The 23,634-nt window shown below is 41.4% G+C and overlaps 1 protein-coding gene across 5 annotated transcripts in view; it reads right to left on the bottom strand.

Moving 5' to 3' along the window:
* LOC106081174 (frequenin-1) overlaps positions 1–23,634 on the bottom strand; it is a 350,182-nt gene that overhangs the window by 225,273 nt on the left and 101,275 nt on the right. Inside the window, exons 1-3 of one of the 5 annotated variants that reach the window (XM_059366354.1) lie at positions 10,816–10,941; positions 10,623–10,660; positions 9,423–9,649 (exon numbers count right to left, since the gene is read on the bottom strand). The exons of 1 other annotated variant lie outside the window; for it this stretch is intronic. The gene's annotated coding sequence lies outside the window, so the exon portion shown is untranslated. Of the gene's footprint in view, positions 1–9,422; positions 9,689–10,622; positions 10,942–11,062; positions 11,225–23,634 lie in introns of those variants that run through there. 3 more of the 5 variants (XM_059366352.1, XM_059366350.1, XM_059366353.1) reach the window with 3 other exon arrangements.

Below are 23,634 nucleotides of genomic sequence, written 5' to 3'. Positions count from 1 at the left end.
AAATTTTGTTAAAATTTAATTTCTATAGGAAATTTTGTCATAATTTCATGTTTATGGAATACTAGCCGAACCGGGCCCGCTGCGCTGCGCCTTCTACAAATTTAGCCGTCCTTCCGACCGTTTTGCTGTTCCACAAGGTTACATTCGCATTCGGCGCCCATGTTCTTATCTCGGACTGCGTCGACCCAAGAGGCTTCGGGTTAACCAAGTTTATTGACGGCAGTTCTCTGTCCTTCACTGCAAAATCGTCTGCTTTCTCACTCCCAGTTACACCGCCATGGCCCGGCACCCAAACGATGCTGATTGTGCCATCCTCAGGGAAGGCGTTAAACTCCTTCCTACACTCCAAGACTATTCGTGCCCTTACCGTCCTGGTTGATATTTCCCTTATGGCCTGTTTGGTGTCCGTAAAGATGTTCATACTCCACGTCCTCGCGTTAACACCACACCACCTCACGCATTCCGTGATCCCCCGGATCTCCGCCTGCAGGACCGTATTATGATTAGACAGTCTAAAACAGATCTCAGTCCCTGGGTTCTCAAAGTAGACCATCAGGCCCACTCTGTCCTCTAGCTTTGATCCAACTATGTAACATGATCTTTCAGATGGCAATACTAGGGTTTCGTCAATCCAAGACTGTGTCGCTGGCAGCATTGTCTCGCATTTGACCTCTAGGTTCCTTCCAGGTTTCCTATCTTCGCCTCGATTATACCGCGATGGCATCAGCTGCGCCTATCTTCAATCCATTCTTCCATCGCCTTAAGTCTCATAGCCTCACATATAATATGTATGTCAATGGGTCGGATTGGTGGAATAGTCTCCAGTACCCTAGTGGGCGTGGTCCTCATCGCTCCACCTATGCCAAGACAACATGTTCTCTGAACTTGTTGAATGGTCCTTTTGTTGCACTTTTTCTCCATAGCAGTCCACCAAAATACTGAGGCGTAAGTAAGTGTTAGTCTAAGCACGGCCCTCTAGACCCAGTGGACTATTCTCGGATTCAGGCCCCATTTCGAGCCTACGGCCCATCAACATAGTGCCCAACATCTGTGAGCCTTCTCGGTACGTCCCTCAATGTAACACTTCCAATTAAGTTTCCTGTCCAAGATCACACCTAAGTATTTGACCTTGTCTGATATCGAAATTGTCTCATTAGGGAAACGTGGTGCTTCAAATTGTCCCACCTTCGTCATCCTCGTGAACAGACAGATTTCAGTCTTCAGACGTGTGCCATCTTCAAGACCCTTTCGGCCCTTCTGCATAGCTGATTCGGATCCTTGTTGTTGCAGTTTGTTGTGTTTTATTTTTCGTCTGCTTGATTCTGTTGAGTGTTCAGATCCAGGAACTCTGCAACTAAGATGGGGTGCGTCCAAAGGGATTTGGGTCTGAGTCTAGTGGGTCTGGCTTGGCACTTAGACAAGTGACGTGTGGTCCCTGGTCACAATCGGGACATACATCTTGCACGTCTGCTTCAACCCTAGCTCTGTAGGATTTGAGCCGACTGCATCTGCCGGATCCTAATCTGCTTTGCCGGGGTAGGTCAAATTTATTCAGCTGCAACTGGAGGAGGTCGTTCTCCAAGAACGACATTCACCCGGTTGCTTTTTGCCGCATCTGCTACCGTGTCTGCATGAATGTTGTCTAGACCCGCATGACATGCCGCTTGATATAGAGGTTCTCTCTTGTAGCGCTGAACCTCACGCTTTACATCATGTAGATCTACCTTAAGGATTGTGGGCGGTGGATACCTATGCACAAGATGACGATTTAGATGGTCTCTACGATAACAGCCCGAAAGGTATTGGTTAGACAGCATGTAGTTATGTCTTCGCACTGGTAGGATGTTTGTCTCCTGATGCAGGTGGTTCACGTGAGAACTGAGGAGACAGCCATTCGCAGTTCGAAGAGCGGCATTATGACAGATCTGCATGTTATTCCACTGCATTTCACAGAGCTGACGAGACCACACTGGCGCTGAATAACCCACCACAGACCGGTCAATCGCTTTGTACGTGGTCAACAAGGTTTCTTTGTCAGCACCCCAAGTGCAGCCGGCAAGTGACTTGAGGACCTTGTTCCTACTTTTGACTTTATCGCAAATTGCTGTGGCATGTGGGGACAATGTTTAAGAGCTGTCAAATTTGACGCTAAATATTTTGGGACACTTGATGGTCAAAATCACTTCTTCATTGATTAGCTCGGCATTCACCCCAGGCGTATTTCTAGTGAACAATGTGGCCGAAGATTTGGTGGCAGATTACTTCAGATTTCTTACAGAAATATGAGCAAGTTCGTTGAGGTAGATGTTCAACCTATCGCAGATGCCAACAGTAGGTGGGGGCCTACTGTTGACATCTGCGAGGGGTTTAATGCCATCTGGAGGGTTTGAATGGAGGATAGGTGCCACGAGGACAGTCCTATCACATCATGCTTATGCTAGCGAAAGGAAAATTTCCTACCAGGCTTGGGAGGAGCAATGCCTCGAGCGTCTTTGCTACTGGTGGGAGAAGAGAGATGGGTCTGTACGGTCTGGTCACCCAAAGGAGTGACGATAAAATGTATATGACGATAAAATTTTGTATGTGTACATAAAACTTTTGTTGTGATTTAAAGATTTGAATTGCAAATCACTTTTTTGCAATAGCAAACAATCAAAAAACTTCAAATATCCATCCATTGTGCTTCGAAATTTTGAACAATAAGATTTTCATACACGTCCGGCTATTGATTTTATTTTTGTTTCTTGGAAATGCCTTAGCAAATGCGTTAGCAATAAAGACTATGAAATTTATTCAGTTTAATACATTTTATGTAAATAAATTCTAAACGCATCCATAGGATAACATGCAATGTATGTGTGTTAGTATCCTTCTATGACGGACATTACTTTTTTAATAAAGCTTAAGGAGAAACTTCTTCTTTATTCTGTTTAGTAGTTATCTAAAAAAATAAATAGAATGAGATGGGCTGTTGCAAATTTAATATTTAATAATAATAGTTGACAGGTAACATGGAGTTACTTTCGATATTCAAGAGTCACATTTTTAAGCATTAACTATTATTCAGGTCAAAAACAAGTATAAAAGACAAAACTCGGGTGGAGGCGACTTGCACCACAAGGGCGACTCTGCACCACAAGGTCTACCTACTACTTTTACGGACATCAAGCCAGATTTTGCTTTTCGGCTACAAGATATGTACGGTAGCTATATCTACATATAAACCGATTTTGATAACAGTTTGTACAACACGAAATGGCTTTGACAAAGTAACCACATACGTTCAAAGAAGTGAATCCACCCACAGATTTTATCAGATCAAGAGAAACCTTGGATGACCAGGGAAATTTGCAATATTGGAAAAGAGGTCTGCAATATTTTTAACAAAGCATGTCGTAAAAAAGTGGAAGTTTATTGGGATGTTTATTACACACGGCTCAAGGAATACAATAAGATTGCCAGAGCGGCAAAACGTGCCTGCTGGAAGCGTTTCTGCGAACAGGTCGATAGCGCTAATGACGCCGCCAAGATAAAACATTTTCACTTAAAAACCAATGTCCAAACTGAAACGTTAGTAGACGACATGGGTGTGAGAGCAGAGACAACAGGCTTTTGATGAAACCCCATTTCCTATAGGATACGGCTGGACTCAAGGAGACACCCGAATTATGAGGGTGATCGAAGGCTTATCACAACGGAATTTATGGTCAAGAAAGCCCTGAGGAACTTCTCACCATTTAAATAACCCGGACCTGATGGAGTATTTCCGGCGTTACTACAAAAGGAGGCTGACTACCTGGCGCCTCATCTGACCACTATTTGCACAGTGTGCCTAGGACTTGCATATGCTCCAACAGCATGGCAGGAGGCAAGGGTGGTGTTTATACCAAAACCCGGCAAGGTTTATAGGTCTGTAGGCATTTGGTGTCGCATACACCAAAGGCCTACAGACCTATAAGCCCTACGTCCTTTCTACTCAAAACCATGAAACGTATTGTGGACATCATGATAAAGAGCTGGACATCCAGCGAACTGCTCAAACACAAACAAAACACAAATTAAGGGATGATCGGCGGAGACTGCCCTACACGAGGTTTTGCAAAAAGGAAAAGAATCATTCGATGCCAAAACGTACACCCTGGCGGTATGCATTGACATCGAGGGGGCTTTTAACAATGTGCGACCCGACACACTGATCCAATCCTTAGACCAGTACCGGGTGGACCCGGACCATATGCTAAGGAACAGGTGGATAAATTGGTGGGCACACCACAGAGGGGGCATTTTATCGCCGCTGGTATGGGTGACCACCATAAATGACCTATTACGGATGCTGACTGAGGAGGGATTTGAACCCGTCTGCTATGCAGACGATGTTATAATAATTCTTAGGGTTAAGGATCTGAGCCACCTAGGTAGAAGGGCCGAAATAGTCTTGCATTTGGCATGTGAATGGACTAGACCCAGGGGTCTAAATGTTAAACCAGAGAAGACTGAAATATGCTTATTCACGAGGAAAACGAAGGTGGACCAATTTGACGCACAACGTTTCCTCAATAAGGCGATTTAGATATCTCATAAGGTCAAATACGTAGGTGTGATCTTGGACAAGAAACTGAATTTGATGTGTAACATTCAGGAGCGTACTGAGAAGGCTCACAGATGTTGGGCACTAAGTGGACGGCCCGTAGGCTTGAAGGATAGAGAAAGCTGAAATATGCCTGCTCACGAGGATGACAAAGGTGGGCCAATTTAACGCACCACATTTCTTCAATAAGACGATTTCGATATCTGACAAGATCAAATACTTAGGTGTGATCTTGGACAGGAAACTAAATGGGAAGTGTCACATTCAAGAGCTTACTGAGAAGGCTGACAGATGTTGGGCACTATGTAGACGGGCCGTAGGCTCGAAATGGGGCCTGAATCCGAGGATAGTCCACCGGCTCTACAGGAGCATGATTAGGCCAATACGTACTTACGCCTCTGAAGTTTGGTGGACTGCTGTAGAGAAATAGTGCGATATAATGAGCGGAGCGATGAGGACCACGCCCACTAGGGCACTAGAGACTATTTTAGATATCCAATCCAATGACATACAGATTAAGTGTGAGACAGTAAATGCCGCTAAGAGACTTAAGGCGATGAGAGAAGGTATTAAAGATGGGAGTAGCTCATATCATCGTGGCATAATCGAGGCGACGATAGAAAACCTGGTAGGAAGGGAAGAGGTTTCCGCGGCCCAGTTTTGGGTTGATGGGACCCAAGTATTGCCAACTGGAAGATCATGTTACACGGAGGGATCAAACCTAGGGGACAGAGTGGGCCTGGAGGTCCACATTGAGAACCCAGGGACTGAGATCTGTTTTAGACTGTCAGACCATAATACGGTCCTGCAGGCGAAGATCCGCCCGATCACGGTTTACATGAGGTGGTGTGGCGCTAACGCGAGGATGTCGAGTTTGAACATCTTTACGGACAGTAAAATTGATATAAAGGCAATAATAACCAGGACGGTAAGGTCACATACAGTCTTGCAGTGTAAGAAGGAGATTGATGCCTTCACTGAAAATGGAAAAATTCGCATCGTTTGGGTGCCGGGCCATAATGGAGAAAGGGGGAATAAAAGGGCAGACGATTTGGCGGTGAAGGCAAGAGAACTGCCTTCAATAAACTTGGTTAGCCCGAAGCCTTTCGGGTCAATGCATAATGGAGAGAGATGGAATAAAAGGGCAGACGATTTGGCGGTGAAGGCAAGAGAACTGCCTTCAATAAACTTGGTTAGCCCGAAGCCTTTCGGGTCGATGCAGTCCGTGGGCGACAAACACTGTGAAACAGCGAAACATTCGGTAGGACGGCGAAAATCCTATGGGGGAATCCGGATCGTGAAAGAACGTGGCTATTACTGAAAGTAAGAAAGAAGGAGGTCAGTATAGCTTTTGGAGTCATAACGGGACACAGGACTACGAGCTCACTTATGCAAAATCGCTACGGCAGGTGTTAGAGCATGTCTAGGGCATGTGGAGAAGATGAGCAGACGTTGAAGCATTTCCTATGTCATTGCCTGGCTTTCGCGGCTAACAGACACCGGTACTTAGGTGGGGAAACGGTACCAGACATAAACCAACTTTGGAGAGAGGTATGGAAAACAAATAAGGATTTTGTAAGAAACACGGAATTCTTAGTTTAAAATTTTCTTTTTCGAAATTACTTTTTAACAAATTACTAAATTATTGAGATGATCGGATCTAAATTGCGACCTGCACTTTGTACATATTACCATGGGCAGACAGACAGACCGACAGACAAAGGGACATAGCTAAATTTAATCAGAAAGTAATTCTGAGTCGATCGGTACATTTATCACTAACTTAATGGCGATAAGCCTTTTCATACCCTACACCACTACTGTGGTACAGGGAAGTTTGCTCGAAATCGGTTTAGATTTAGCTCCCATTTATAGAGTCGTCCGATTTGCAGTAATAATGCAATAAAAGCGTTATTTGTTGACCGATTCTCTCGAAATTTAGAAGGAAGGATTTTCTTTTGGCCCTCGGCATTTGTCGCCAGAATTCAAACCCAGGCGTTCAGCGTAAATTTGTTCGCCAGATTTTGGGAAATTTGCAATAATTTTGTCACTTGTCAACCATAGTTATTATAGTTTGAACATATTTTCTCGAAATTTGATACGGATTGTTTAGTAACCCATCTGAAAACATCCGTCGAAGTCCATGAAAATTGGTTCAGAATTGGATAAAGTTCCCACATTATACTTATAGGGTAGGTGTAGGGTATTATACAGCCGGCACCGCCCGACTTTTGCCCTTCCTTACTGTTTTTTTTTTTTTTAAAGTAGGTACAGTTTTATATTAAAGTCATTAAAATCCACTTTTCTTTATAGAATATCAAAAATTAGTTTCATTTCTTATAAAAGGAAAAATATTTTTGTACCCACCACCTTAGCAAGGGATGTCATACTAATCTAGACTTTCCGTTTGTAACACCTCGAAATATTCGTGTAAGACCCCATAAAGTATATATATTCCTGATCGTCTCGACGTTCTGAATCGATGTAGCCATGTCCGTCCGTCCGTCTGTTGAAATCACGATGGCAGTCGAAATCGTAAAGCTAGCCGCTGGATACTTAATATTGACGTAGGTCGTTGGGGATTGCAAATGGGCCATATCGGTTCAGATTTAGATATAGCTCCCATATAAACCGATCTCCCATTTTGACTTCTCGAGCCCTTACAAACCACAATTTTTGCCCTTTTGGCTGAAATTTTGCATGCCGTGTTCCGTTATGACTTCCAACAACTGTGCCTAGTACGGTCCGAATAGGTTTATAACCTGATATAGCTTCCATATAAACCGATCTTCCGATTTTACATCCTGAGCCCCTGGAAGCTGCAATTTTTGTCCGATTTGGCTGAAATTTTGCAGATAGTGTTCTGTTATGACTTCCAACAACTGTGCAGAGTACGGTCTAAATCAGTCTATAACCTTATATAGGTCCCATATAAACCGATCTCCCGATTTGTATCTTTAGCCCCTGTAAGTCGCAATTTTTGTTCGATTTGGCTAGAATTGGGCATATAGTGTTCCTTTGTGACTTCCAACAACTGTGCCAAGTACGGTCCATATGAAGCGGTCTCTCGATTATCTTTGTTCTGTCCCTAGAAGCTTTAATTTTTGCTGGTTTGGCAGAAGATTGGTATGTAGAATAAAAGTATGTCCTTCAACTAAATTTATTTCGTATAAATTTTTAACAGAATTCAGGGTTGTGGGTTCGCAAGATTCGGCCAGTTCGAACATAGCTTCTACGTGTTTTTATACCCTCCACCATAGGATGGGGGTATACTAATTTCGTCATTCTGTTTGTAATAAGCCATGCCGTACGACTGTCCATCCGTCTGTCGAAAGCACACTGACATTCAAAGGAATAAGGCTAGCCGCTTAAAATTTTGCACAAATACTTCTTATAGGTGTAGGCCAGTTGGGATTATAATGGACCACATCGGTCCATGTTTTAATATAGCTGCCATATAAACCGATCTTGGATCTTGATCTCTTTAGCCACTACAGTGCGCTATTTTCCGATTTGACTGAAATTTGGTATGAGGTGTTTTTTTTACGATTTTCATCATGGTTGAAATTGGTCCATAACTTGATATAGCTGTCATATAAACCGATCTGGGATCTTGACTTCTTGAGCCTCTAGATGGTGCAATTCCTATACGATATGGCTGAAATTTTGCACGACGTGTTTCGAAATTTTGCACGACTTTCAATAACTGTGCCAAGTATGGTTCAGATCGGTCTGTAACCTGATATAGCTGCCATATAAACCGATCTTGGGTCTTGACTTCTTGAGCCACTAGAGGACGCAATTCTTATCAGATTTGGCTGAAATTTTGCATGAGATGTTTTGTTATGATTTCCAACAACTGTGCAAAGTATGGTTTAAATCGGTCCATAACCTGATATAGCTGTCATATAAACCGATCTGAGATCTTGACTTCTTGAGCCTCTATAGGGCGCAATTATTTTCTGATTTGAATGAAATTTTGTACCACGGCTTCTCCCATGACATTTAACGTTCGTTTTAAATATGGTCTGAAGCGGTCTATAGCCTGATACAGCTCCCATATAGACCAATCATCCTATTTTACTTCTTGAACTCCTAAAGGACGGAATTCTTATTAGAATTGACTGAAATTTTACACAATGACTTCTGCTGTGTTCTCCAACATTCACCTCAATTATGGTCCGAATCGGATTTATATTCAATAACATAGCAATTTTTATCCTTTGTTTGAATAAAAAGAGATACCGGGAAAAGAACTCGACCAATGCGATCCATGGTGGAGGGTATATAAGATACGGCCCGGCCGAACTTAGCACCTATACTTGTTTTTTTTTTTTTATTTTTAATTTTTAAAAAATTTTGCTAGAAAAATTAATTGCTCGGAGTCGACTCCGGAGTCGTTGTCGGAATCGACCAATCTTTCTGGAGTCGGAGTGGAGTAAAAATTGCTCGACTCCCTCGCAGCCCTGTTTCGGACTTGTCATAAAAAAGGAGACCTCCCGTTTATCATTGTGGTAGAAAACGAAGACATATATTCTCCAATTTTCTAAAGTAATCCTAAAGAACATTTTGCTACTCCCAAATCAATATTTATTAGAGTCATCACTGCACATACCCTCAAAGTCACACAAAATTCCTTTAGATATTCTAACAAAATTAATGGATAACATTTTATGGCTTCATGTTTATGGAATCCCATTTTCATATTAAAGTGTATATGTATCCAATAAGAGATGATAGGATTTCAACACACATGCTATCCTTTTATACTATGGTATTATGAGAAGATTCTTAAAGGACATCATAAAAGCAATTCAATTATTTAACAACTTACCATTCTTTAGCTAAAACATCCTGGGAAATTACAGCTTTACAGTAGGAAACACCAAAATGCAGGCAGCAAGAATTTAAAGTCACACTTGCACGCACACACACACGCAAACTCACAGTTGGTTTGGGTAACAATGATGCTATGAAGCCCGTTGTTGTTATTATTGTTGGTGTTGTTGTGCAGTAAAAAATAAAAAAATCAGTTTAATCCGTTTTTAACAGGTCTTAATCCTCACAAAATGTATTCAAAAAGTCAAAAGAGATTCACAGCTGTTGTTGAATGTGGCAATGGTGTTGGTTGTGGTGGTGATATAAAGTCGTCGCGGGGGTAAGCGGCGCCAAAAGTGTGAAAGAATGAGATAAACAGGAAAGGGATGAGGATATGACACTAATACGCACACATACACAGACGCTTACAACAGACACTCAACCCCTTTCACATGCTCATACAATGCAAGTTTCATTTATGGAACTAGGCTTAAAGGAAACAAACATTAACACATATACACACTCACACACACACACACATTAAAATATTTATGTTTATATGTATATTTGTATTGTTGTTTGTGTATATGGGTTGTTGGCTAAAATAAACGATGACCTTTCAACGAGATAGTCAACGTTGTTGACAAACGTATTGTATGAGAACAAACAAACAGACAAACAGACATCCAGTCAAGCAGCCATCCAACCAGACAGACGGACATGCAGCTGTACATTCAAAGAGTCAACCACCAGCCAGCCAGCCAGCCAGATAACGGTTACAAAATCGTAAAAAACGGATACAGATACTGGCACATTAGTTGCGAATCCAGTTAACAACATTCTCATTCCACTTGGCAAGCTGTATGAGGGGTATGAGGCAGGGGCATGTGGTGGTTTGGTATGGGTTTGTTTAAGCATGAATGCATGGAGCTTGAAGGTATGAAGCATTCAAACTGTTAACTCGGTCTCTGACTGTTTGACTTTAGGTGAGGGTGAGTGTGTGTTCTCGTGTGTGTGTTTGTGTGTGACTTTAGTGAAATGTAGAGTGTACGTGGTTATGTGTGAATGGGCTTCTGTGTATTACGTTTTTTGTTTACATAATCCTTTTACACATTGTTTTTTTTTATATTATTATTATTTTCTTTTTTCTTCTTCTTCCTTGCTCCGTTTTTTTTTTTGTGAGCTCTCAATGATGATGACTTTTTCACATTTCTACCTCTGGTGTGGTTGGGGGTGGCAGCCTTAACACAGACCCTTTAACGGAAGCATGAAATGTCGTGGAAAAAAGGCTAAATTTCAAAGGCCGGAATCTGCTGTTATTTCTTTGGGCTTGTAAAGCTGCTGCTGCTCTGCTTAAGTACTAAACACACACAGGGGAAATGCTGCACAAACACACAGAAAACACTCACAGAGAATTTGGGTCATTTCTAAAAACAAAAGTCTCGCAATTCCGAAACGGTTAACTAATTCAAAGTTGATAAATGTTTTGAACTTGGTGTTGAAAACTTTTTTCCATTCAAGAAAAAAGAAAAAAAATAAAGCGGGATTTTTTTCTAATAACTTTTTTTAATCTTCTTCACTTTTTATAAAAACTAAACAAAAAAAAATCACTTTTTCTTTTTTTTTAATAATTTTTTTGTTATATTTTTTTCATACTTTTCTCTTTATTTCGTTGAATATTTACAAATCATCTACCATGATTTGGTAATTTCCTTGGCTTTTTCTTTTATAATTTTGTATTTTTTTGCCTTCAGCTTTCTTGGTTTGTGCGATTTTTGTTCTCAGTCCACCACTGGGTGTCGTGTTAACACGCGTGTTTACAATGTTTCCAAAAGGCGGTCAAAAATGTGACTGAAATATTTTGTTAAAGCTTCAGGGCCAAATATTCTGTAACTTACTCGCAGCATTTGTCCCTTCTGCTGTCTGCCGTATCGTATGCTTTGCACAGTGCGTGTTTGCTTGAGTGTTTGTTTTCGGCTAAAGGATGGATACCTTATCCTTACTCATGAGTTGAGGTGAGGTGAATTTACTTGAACAAAGGCCAAGTTTGTTTGTTCCCCCCCTAGAGTTTTGAGTGTTTTTTTTTGTGTATGGGAGATTTACACTCAACAGTTAACACGTTGTTTGTCAGAGTGTAAAGAAATGAGCGAGAGCACAATTCGCCGAGAGAGAGTAAGAAACCATTCAAGAGGTGAGCCGAGGTGAATTCGCTCTAGTGTTTAATTACTTGTTATTCTCAAGGTGAAATGTGTTTTCGTTATTTTTTTGTTTTTTCGCTGGTCTATTCAATAGCACCACAAGATCTTGAGGGTCGTCTTTATATTCATGCATTGTTTGCAAGTTCTATTGGAATTTTTTGAATAAATCTTTCCTTTGGCAAAGACCTTTGTGGATTTCAAGGTAGGATGTTCGATATTGAAGACTATGAAATAAATTCTAAAGCCTTAAATGAGTGAAGGTATTGATTTGAAATTTGTTTAAACGTAAAACAATCAAATTTAAGGTCGGTAGGCAGATCTAGCGAAAAGTGCGCCAAGCAACACCACAAACCACTATAAAATGTATACCACTTTTTGCTGTTATAGCAAACACTTATTGAAATTAAACGCTGTTGTGTTAAAACTAACAGAAAAACATCCTTTCGTTTTTCTGTTAGTTTAACACTAACAAACATCGTTCAAATGACTAAAATTATCATACTGATTAAGAAAATATGTTCTTCATTATTTCTTAGACTCATATTTTAAGCCGGAATGGGGAGTCTTATTATACCCCTCTATCCGACGACGGATTTTATAAAAACTTGTTAGGCAATTAACAAATAAAAGCATGCTAAGTTTGGTTGAACCGAATCTTATACACCCTCCACCATGGATCACATTTGTCGAGTTATTTTCCCGGTATCTCTTTTTAGGCAAACAAAGGCTAAAGGAAAAGAAATGCTGTGCTATTGGAGCTAACTTGATAACAAATGAACTGAATGTTAGTGACAATAGTAGAAGTCATTGTGTAAAATTTCAGCCAAATCGGTTAATAATTACGCCCTCTAGAGGCTAAAGAAGTAAAATAGGGAGATCGATTTATATGGGAGCTGTGTCAGGCTACAAACTGATTCAGACTATATGTTGAATGTTGAATGTTGAAGGTACTGGGTACTTGAATAATAATTGCGCCATCTATAGGCTCAACAAGTCAACAACCGAGATCGGTTTATATGGCAGCTATATTAGGTTATGGATTGATTAGAACCATATTTGTTGGAAGTCATAAAAAAACACGTCATGACAAATTTCAGCTAAATCAGGTAAGAATTACGCCCTCTAGTGGCTCACTAAGTCAAGATTCAAGATCAGTTTATATGGCAACTGTATCAGGTTATGGACCGATTTGAACCATACCTCGCACAGTTGTTGGAAGTCATAACAAAACACGTCGGATAAGAATTGCGCCCTCTAGAAGCTAAACAGCTATATTAGGTTATGGATTGATTAGAACCATGTGCAACATAAGGACCATACAGCAGGTTCAGAGAACATGCTGTCTTGGCATAGGCGAAGCGATGAGGACCACGCCCACCAGGGCACTGGAGACTATTCTACGACCCATTGACATACAGATTAAGTGTGAGGCAGCTACTGCGGCTATGAGACTTAAGGCGATGGGAGAATGGATTGAGGATGGGAGCAGCTCATACCATCGCGGTTTAATCGAGGCGACGTTAGGAAACCTGAAAGGAAGGGAAGAAGTTTCCGTTCGGATACCTGAAAGGAAGGGAAGAAGTTTCCGTTCGGATACCTGAAAGGAAGGGAAGAGGTTTCCGATCGGATACCTGAGATGAATCTTGAAGTCGAGTGCGAGGAACTGCTGCCATAGGCACAGTCTTGGATTGACGGAACCCTAGTATTGCCATTGGGAAGATCATGTTACGCAGATGGATCAAAGCTAGAGGACATAGTGGGCCTGGGGGTTTAACCAGGGATTGAGATCTGTTTTAGACTGCCTGACAATAATACGGTACTGCAGGCGGAGATCCGGGCGATCACGGAATGCGTGAAGTGGTGTGGTGCTAACGCGAGAACGTCGAGTGTGAACATCTTTACCGACAGTAAAATGGCCATAAGGCAATAACAACCAGGACGGTAAGGTGACGAACAGTCTTGCAGTGTAAGAAGGAGATTAACTCCTTCTTTGAGTATGGCAAAATCTGCATCGTTTGGATGCCGGGCCATAACGGAGTAAGGGGAAATGAAAGGGCAGACGATTTGGCGGTGAAGGCCATAGGTCTGCCGTCAAAAAACTTGGTTAACCTGAAGCCTTTCGGGTCGACGCAGTCCGAGTTGAGGAAGTAGGCGACGAATGCACATGCAACATTGTGGAACAGCGAAACGGTCTGGAGGATAACGAAAATCCTATTGGTGGAGATCCGGATCGTGAAAAGACGAGGCTTTTAATGAAAGAATGTCAAAAGGAGGTCAGTATAGCTATTGGTTTTATAACGGGACACATAGGACTACTAGCTCACTTTTGTAAAATTGGTGCGACAAGTGATAGCATGTGTAGGGCATGCGGGGAAGATGATGAGACGTTGTCATTGCCCGGCTTTCGCGTCTAACAGATACCGGCACTTAGGTGGAGACATAATATTGGGTTGCCCAAAAAGTAAATGCGGATTTTTTATATAGTCGGCGTTGACAAATTTTTTCACAGCTTGTGACTCTGTAATTACATTCTTTCTTCTGTCAGTTATCAGCTGTTACTTTTAGCTTGCTTTAGAAAAAAAGTATATTTGATTAAAGTTCATTCTAAGTTTTATTAAAAATGAGTTTATTTTTTTTTTTTTTTTAAATCCGCAATTACTTTTTGGGCAACCCAATATTAGACATGAGCTCAGGGGAGTGGTATTGAAAACAATCAAGGATTTTGTAATTAGCACGGAATTCCTAATTTAAAATTTTCTTTTAAGAGGTTACTTTATACTTTTTAGAGCGCACAACAGGTCGATTACTGGCTTAGGTGTATGTCCATAGTGGCATGGGGCTGATTAATATCTGCACCCTCTTTCCAACCTAACCTAAAAAGTAGAAACCTTGAGCACTATTCAGCAAAAATTTGGAAATCGGATCTCAAATGAAGATTTGGCACCTCAAAAAATTTTTCGATATGCCGAGGTTACCAAATTTAGGACGCTGCCAAGAGGCACCTGAACTATCTAGGGCAACGTGCATTTAAAACCTTTCTAGAGCAATAAAATGGGGCTGTAATATTCACAAGTTTTCCATGAAGAAATTTCCTTCGCTCTATGATTAGAAATCGACCATTTGTCTTACTAGTTGGTCATCCTTACTCAGTGATTAAGTCTTAAAATTGTTGTGCACTTAGGACAAAAGATGAGTAATGCCTCCTAATTAGTTCTAAAGGTTTCATCATTCTTACAATGAGTTCTTAGAAATGTAGTAATTGCTTGGACTGCAGACACAGTTTTCAGATGGCAGCCTCACCAAGTCATTGGTTTAATTAAAAACATATTCTTGCTGTGTGTAAGTGCAAAATAACAAAGTAACTCCTACGGCAAAATAACACCACCCAGTCACTTCGGTCTCACTCTCTCTCTCCTAACACCTCACATCCATTTTGCTACGCAATTTTAATTGAATTGTTTTTCTACTTTTATTAATTTTCCATGAAAGGCTTCTTCATCATCTGCTTCTTCTCGAGCTGCTTTGTTGTTGTTTCTGCCACTAAACATTTGTGAAATGGAAAAGTCATAAAATGTGAAATATGTTTCAAACGCAAAGGATATTCGCACTGCTGTTAAGTTGGGCGACAACGACGATGACTACGACATCTTTGTCTCTTTATTTTATTTTTTTTCTTTTAATTGGAACTGTGCCAAATAAATTTCCACACCATACCACAAGCCATAGCAATCTTCATGTATGTGTGCCCACGCCAAGTGCTGTGGGTATAGTTGTTGGAAATCACAGATAAGCCACAAAAGGGAATCTTTACAATTTATCTGTATGAAATAACAAACAACTCAATTTCGGTCGCAGACAAGCGTTTACCTCTGGTTTATTTGTAAAGTCAAATGTTTTGAAATAAGTTTGGCTGTTGGTTGGATTGGATGCTTTGGGCTGTTGGCATATCCACCACCCACCATTGAGGAAAACGTAACAAGGAAAAGCTTTGTTGCGCCATATTCACCGCATGTCAATACTCTCCAGCAAGGAATTGAATGAATTTTCATATGAGTGAATACGAATGCCAAGAAGCTTTTCCCCACTCTTGTGCTCAGCAAAAGGAAATTCACCACAGCTCTGGGAATGTCACTCCAAAACTAAAAATCAACAACTCAAGCACGCACAGTTGAGCACTCACACACACACACATGTGTGGTAGTTGTGAGTGTGCACCTCTTTGGCCTTAACTGAATAAGACATGGCCTAAAACAAGACCCAAAGTTAAACGAGTGTTGGTGGTGTTAACTTTGCAGGCAATTCAATGACAACAACTTCTTTTTTTTGTGTGTTTCGCCCCAATGTTGCGTGCTCGATAAGCGTAGGTGTGTAGCCTTGTGTGTGTGTGAGTGGTGAGTGTGGCTGTGTAAACACATGTATGTATGCGTGCTAATTCATCGTTAGCACAAACTAACAAACACACCCACACACAATCTTCGAGACCAATAAAAGGAGTTACGAAACAAAATTCTAGCCGCCGACCAAAACTATAGACAATCGATTTGAAAATCCATACCAAAATAGCAATGAAACTGAAAATTCGCAAACAAACAACAGCTAAAGGCAATTAGAAGGCGGCTTGGGGGAGAAAACAAAGACCAGCAGCCCCACGATTATTATGCGGATGCGTGTTTTTAACGTCTAGCAAAACGGCAAAAATTCATGAATGAAAAACACCAACAACAAAAAAAAAGATTGAAAAACATTTCAAACTTGTCGAACACATGCCACCAGCATGTTAGTATGTATGTTAATACATATGTATATAAGTATGTGAGCTCGCGGAGAATATTATACAAGTTTTATGGCAAAAAGTTTATTAGATTATCAAAACGACAAACAAACAAACACCAACGAATGAAGGAACTCACACTCACATATACAGGCTGACCACGTAGTGGGGAACATAATTATTCGTATTTACTTTAAGGACTAGGACAAAATTTAGATTATGGCCATAAGGACGACTGGAATATTCTTTTTTTTAAAGGAGGCACATAAATTAGAAGGCACCGTAGCGCAGAGGTTAGCATGTGCGCCTATGACGCTGAACCCCTGGGTTCGAATCCTAGCTAGACCATCAGAAAAAAATTTTCAGGGGTGGTTTTCCCCTCCTAATGCTAGCAACATTTGTGAGGTACTATGCCATGTTAAACTTCTCCCCAAAGTGGTGTCTCACTGCGGCACGCCTTTCGGACTCGGCTATAAGAGGGATGCCCCTTATCATTGAGCTTAAACTTAAATCGGACTGCACTCATTGATATGAGAAAAGTTTGCCCCTGTTCCTTAGTGGAATATTCATGGGCAAAATTTGCATTACATAAATTATGTGTGAAATGCTTCGATAAAATGTCAAGCATTCGATTTAAGTTCAAATATTTTAAAAAATCACAAGTAATGAAAGGCAAAAGCAGGGTGGTGGGCGCTTTATCTAATTCGGAGTCGATTTTGATGGAAGAAGATCGGTTGATAAATGTGCTGACAAAGACTTCAGTAGGAACAAGTAAAAGCGTGCTAAGTAAGGCCGGGCCGAATCTTATATACCCTCCACCATGGATCGCATTTGTCGAGTTCTTTACACGGCATCTCTTCTGAGGCAAAACAGGATATAAGAAAAGATTTGCTCTGCTATTAGATCGATATCAAGTTATGGTCCGGTTTGGACCACAATTAAATTATATGTTGGAGACCTCTATAAAATGTCAGCCAATTCGAATAAGAACTGCGCCCTTTGGGGGCTCAAGAAGTAAAATAGAGAGATCGATTTATATGGGAGCTGTATCAGGCTATAGACCGATTTAGACTATAATAAACACGTATGTTGATGGTTTTTTAAATTTATTGCAATCCCTAAAGTCAATAAAGCAAAGTCTGATCCCAGCAGTTATAGACCAATTAGTCAGCTTAATAATCTGTTAAAATTCTATGAGAAAGCTATTCACTCCAGGTTGTTTGAATTTGCGTTGGATAACTCCTTGATAAGTGGCAAACAATTTGGCTCTAGAAGGCAACATAGCTCCGTTCACGAGATCTTACTTTACTTGCTTTAATTGGCTATGACAGAACATTTGTTCCTCTAACCGAACGTGGAATAGCGTTCCAAGCCCCTCGATCTTCTGCGCTCATTCTAAAATCTATGACACTAAGTTTCGAGGTGTCTCCCACCACTTGATCTTTCCATCGGGCTTTTGGTCTTCCCGGTTTGCGTGTACCACCGTGTTTGTCTTCAAAAGACTCCTTTGCTAGAGCTTCTTCATCCATTCCGACAATATGACCTAGCCAAAGCAGCCGTTGTATTTTGATACGTTTAACTATGCTATCGACGTCATACAGCTCATACAGCTAGTGGCTCATACCGTGCCTATATTCTCCATTATCGCAAACTGGTCCATATATTTTACGAAGAATCTTTCTCTCAAATACTCCAAGCACTGCCTCATCTGCACATGTACCCATGTTTCAGATGTTTCAGGTAGTATCAGTGTCTGGTATAGTGTTATCTTCGTCTGTCGGGAGGTGGCATTGTTTCTAAACCGCTTACTTAATCCAAAGTGGCATATATTTGCCAGTATTATTCTTCGCTTTATCTCAAAACTGTTGTCATTCTTTTCGGTTACGGCGGTAGCGAGGTAAATAAAGTTGCCGACTATCTCAAAGTTGCGGTTCCCAACTTTCTCCATTTTCTTTATCTGCTCGATTGTACAAAGCGTTATGGGAGTTGATATCATCCATTTTGTCTTATCTCCATTTACTGCCAGACCCATTTTCATTGACTATCTTTCGATTCTTTCAAAGGCTGCAGTTACTACTTCCGGTGACCGACCTATGATGTCGATGTTCTCGGCATAGGCGAGTATCATGTGTTCTCTTGTGATTAGTGTGCCATATCTATTCACATCTGCATCTCGTATAATCTTCTCCAACAGGATATTAAAGAGATCAAACGATAGGCTGTCACCTTGTCATAAATTTCGGTTGGTATAAAATGGTTCGGAGAGTTTCTTTCCTATTCTTACTGAGGAACGCGTATCAGCAAGCGTTATCCTGCAGAGTCTTCTTAATTTTGCAGGGATACCAAACTCAGACATGGCTTGAAATACCTTTGAACGTAAAGGAGTATCGAAAGCGACTTTGTAGTCAACAAAGATATGGTAAGTATTGATTTTTCCTTCTCGGGTCTTTTGCAGGATTTGGCGCAGTGTGAATATCTGGTCCAGGGTGGATTTACCAGATCTAAAGCCGCATTTATAGGGCCCAATTATCTCATTGACTTTAGGTTTTAACCTATACACAGTACGCTCGAGAGTATCTTGTATGCGATGGGAGAGAAGACTTATTGCTCCGTAGTTGGCACATTCCGTATTGTCTCCTTTCTTGTGTACGGGACATAGTATGCTAAGGTTCCTATCATCGGGTATGCGTTCTTCTAGCCAGATTGCGCAGATAAGCTGATGCATACACCTTATCAGCGTGTCGCCTCCGGTCTTAAATAGTTCAGCGGGTAACCCGTCGGCCCCTGCTGCATTGTTGTTCCTTAGTCGGGTCACTGCTACTTGGACCTCATTCTGACTAGGAGGTAAACATTCTATACCATCATCGGGGATTGGTTCTGCGGTATCCTCTTCGCCGCCAACGTCGGACTCTAGCAGTTGGGTAAAATGTTCTTTCCATATCCTCAGCATGTTATCTGTGTCAGTTACCAGATTTCCTTCTTTGTCTCTGCAGAGGGATGTGCCTGCACCAAAACCATCGGTCTGATGCTTAATTTTTTGGTAGAACTTCCAGACTTAATTCTAACTCCAGTACATCGCAATTCGCTCATACTCACGTCTTTTCATTTCCTTCTTCTTTCTGCAGAAAAGACGTTTCTCCTCTCTCCTTTCCTCACGGTACGTCTCCTTCATCGTTGCAGGGTTGCTTTATGTGTCGCATTCTTGACTCCAGTAGCATCTCGAAACTCTTGGTCGTACCATGGGTTTCTTGGAAGAAGCTTCCGGTACCCAAGTACGAATTTCGTGGCATTTTCCATGGAGTGGGCAATAGTTTGCCACAGCTTATTATATCATCGGAACAAGGAGTGCTTTTATCAAGTCAGTCGAGTGGAGTATGCCGCTGCCATTTGTTGTGTTTGCAGCTTTTCAATGTCCAGCTTCCGTGCAGTGTCAATTCGTACTTTCCTCGCCATGTTCAAACAGGTGCGATCCGAATATATATTCGCTCCACGGATCGATCGTACATCTTGCGTGCTGGATGAATGCCTTGCATGTATCACAACGTGATGAATTTGGTTCCTCGTCTTTTGATCGGGTGACATCCAGGTGGCTTAATGAATATTTTTATGTTGAAATCTGGTGCAACTAACTTCCATGTTTTTTGCCGCGGCAGAATCTATCAGCCTCAACCCATTACTGGACGTTATCTCGTGGAGACTTACTCTTTCCTACTGTGGGACCAAAAATGTCTTCCTTCCCTATCTTTGCATTAAAACCTTTTTTCATTTATGTGGGTCGTTAACGTTGGGCGGTCCGTTTTTTATACCCTCCACCATAAGATGGGGGGTATACTAATTTCGTCATTCTGATTGTAACTACTCGAAATATTCGTCTGAGACCCCATAAAGTATATATATTCTTAATCGTCGTGAAATTTTATGTCGATCTAGCCATGTCCGTCCGTCTGTCCGTCCGTTCGTCTATCTGTCGAAAGCACGCTAACTTCCGAAGGAGTAAAGCTAGCCGCTTGAAATTTTGCACAAATACTTCTTATTAGTGTAGGTCGGTTGGTATTGTAAATGGGCCATATCGGTCCATGTTTTGATATAGCTGCCATATAAACCGATCTTGGGTCTTGACTTCTTGAGCCTCTAGAGTGCGCAATTCTTATCCAACAACTGTGCCAAGTATGGTTCAAATCGGTTTATAACCTGATATAGCTGCCATATAAACCGATCTGGGATCTTGACTTCTTGAGCCTCTAGAGGTCGCAATTATTATCCAATTTTAATGAATTTTGGCACGTAGTATTTTGTTATGATATCCAACAACTGTGCCAAATATGGTTCAAATCGCTTCATAACCTGATATAGCTGCCATATAAACCGATCTGGGATCTTGACTTCTTGAGCCTCTAGAGGTCGAAATTATTATCCGATTTGCCTGAAATTTTGTACGACGGATTCTCTCATGACAATTAACATACGTGTTTATTATGGTCTGAATCGGTACATAGCCCGATACAGCTCCCATATAAATCGATCTCTCTATTTTACTTCTTGTTTTGCCTAAGAAGAGATTCCGGGAAAAGAACTAGACAAATGCGATCCATGGTGGAGGGTATATAAGATTCGGGCCGGCCGAACTTAGCACTCTTTTACTTGTTAAAATTCCCTTGATTCTCATAGTAGTTCTCATAGTTTTCCAGGGGCAGGCTACTGGCCCAGCTCCCCAACCGCATGGGTTTTGTGGGATTGCACATGTATCCCTCGTTGTGGCGAGCCGCATGCTTTAAGATCCGACGCTCGTCCCCAGCCGCCCCTAAACTGGGAACAGACGCTGATATTGGCCATTGGTTATTTGAAGGCGCCAATAACTCGCCTTTTCATCTCGAGTCTCATTGGCACCACTCCGTATTTAATTAAGAGCCAGTGCTACCTGACTCCTCACTCAGACACATCTCACGAAAATCGCTGACTGCCCGCGGCCGTGATAACAATGGGCACCACACAAGTCGGAGCTCAAAGTTTCAGCCTGTGTGGTGCTCATGGTTATCCTGTATCGGATGGGTCCTGTATCGGTCCTACTCAAACATAGCTTTCACCCTCCACTTAGCACTCCCGGTAAAACGAATCCAGAACTTCCTAATCCCAATCATCCATCAGGGAACACGATACCTGAATTTCCTAATTCCCATCGGTACCGGTGCCAGTTAGTCGAAGATCCTCCTTAGTCTACCGCTTCAATAGCATCCAGAATTGAACAGTGACCACAATTGTCCTCCTCTGGCATACCGAGCTCCCTCAGCCTTTGTGCTACCATGGCGGCACATTTCCGAATAAAGGCCTCAATGGGCTGCAGCAACGTCTTCAGACCTGTCTGCGGTGCGGATCCCAGTGCCCCTGTGACTCCGACACAGGTCATTTGAAGTAAATACTACGCCCTCATAAGAGAAAATCGGGCGACCTCTATATGGGCACTATAGCTAAATCTGAACCGATTTGTACCAAAGTTCGTCTTTGGGTAAAAAAAGTGATACGCGGAAAATTTCATAATGATTGGGCATTAAATTCGATCTCCGCCACGGACATGGCTAAGCCGAATCAGCAAGAATTTCTGAGTCGAAATGTACATTTTATTACAACAACTGTACTATTATAAGGTGCAGTTTGTATTTTTCTTATAAAGTCCACATAAAGATGTAAATAGTGTACCAATTTTGTGCTAGAACCTAAAATAATCAACTGGATTCCTTCAAAGCACTGCATCTTACTGTGGAAGTCATATCGGCACAGGTAATTGTAAACCGATCGCCATAATATATGGAACTTTGCTTATCAACAGTAAAAGCATGCTAAGCTGAAGACCATAGTAGAAGTCATTTTGCATAATTTCAGACAGATTGGATAAGAATTGCGCCCTAAAGGGGTTTAAGAAAGAATGTCAGGAGATCGGTTAATATGGGAGCTATATCAGGTTATAGACTGATTTAGACCTTATTTAGCACACATATTAAAGATCATAGGAGAAGTCATTGTATAAAATTTCGGCCAACTCGGATACAAATTGGGCCCACTTAAGGGTCTAGAAGTATAATCGAGAGATAGGCTTATAGCAGCTATTTCGGGTAATGAAGCCGCCTTCAAACCAAAATTCAGAGAAACCGCCTTCAAACCAAAATTTTCTAGTGAAAGAAGCCTCTGCCGGGAAAATAACCACTCTCTGGGTAATAGTGCGAACATTCGTCGCCATATATGGGGAAGTAATGAGCTAAGTTATTTTTATACCCTCCACCATAGGATGGGGGGTATACTAATTTCGTCATTCTGTTTGTAACTACTCGAAATATTCGTCTGAGACCCCATAAAGTATATATATTCTTGATCGTCGTGACATTTTACGTCGATATAGCCTTGTCCGTCCGTCTGTCCGTCCGTCCGTCCGTCTGTCCGTCCGTCCGTCCGTCTGTCCGTCCGTCCGTCCGTCTGTCTGTCGAAAGCATGCTAACTTCCGAAGGAGTAGAGCTAGCCGCTTGAAATTTCGCACAAATACTTCTTATTAGTGTAGGTCAGTTGGTATTGTAAATGGGCCATATCGGTCCAAGTTTTGATATAGCTGCCATATAAACCGATTTTGGGTCTTGACTTCTTGAGCCTCTAGAGTGCGCAATTCTTATCCGATTTGCGTGAAATTTTGTACGACGGATCCTCTCTTGACCATCAACATAAGTGTTTATTATGGTCTGAATCGGTCTATAGCCCGATACAGCTCCCATATAAATCGATCTCTCTATTTTACTTCTAGAGCCCCCAAAGGGTGTAATTCTTATTCGAATTGGCTGACATTTTACACAGGTCTCCAACATATAAATTAATTGTGGTCCAAACCGGACCCTATCTTGATATCGCTCTAATAGTAGAGCAAATCTTTTCTTATATCCTTTTTTGCCTAAGAAGAGATGCCGGGAAAAGAACTCGACAAATGCGATCCATGGTGGAGGGTATATAAGATTCGGCCCGGCCGAACTTTGCACGCTTTTACTTGTTTGTATTTTAAGTTGCAAACTGGTAAAATAGGAAGAGGACCTACCTTTATTACCAGCCTTTTAGTCTTTGCATAAATAATGCAAAAGAGGTCCCGGGCGAGTTTCGGGACGCATTCCACAATGACCGCCATGGTGTGGCGTTGGTCTAAGGAAGGAAAAAAGAGAAGCTCATCAATAATACGAAAACTATAATGGAAAGTTAAGAAAATACTATGGTGAGTCGAAAAAGACTTA

Source organism: Stomoxys calcitrans, chromosome 4, assembly GCF_963082655.1.
Source record: "Stomoxys calcitrans chromosome 4, idStoCalc2.1, whole genome shotgun sequence".
Taxonomy (NCBI): Eukaryota; Metazoa; Arthropoda; class Insecta; order Diptera; family Muscidae; genus Stomoxys; species Stomoxys calcitrans.
Note: the sequence above shows the minus strand (reverse complement) of the source record. Positions and strands in the feature narration are given on the sequence as shown.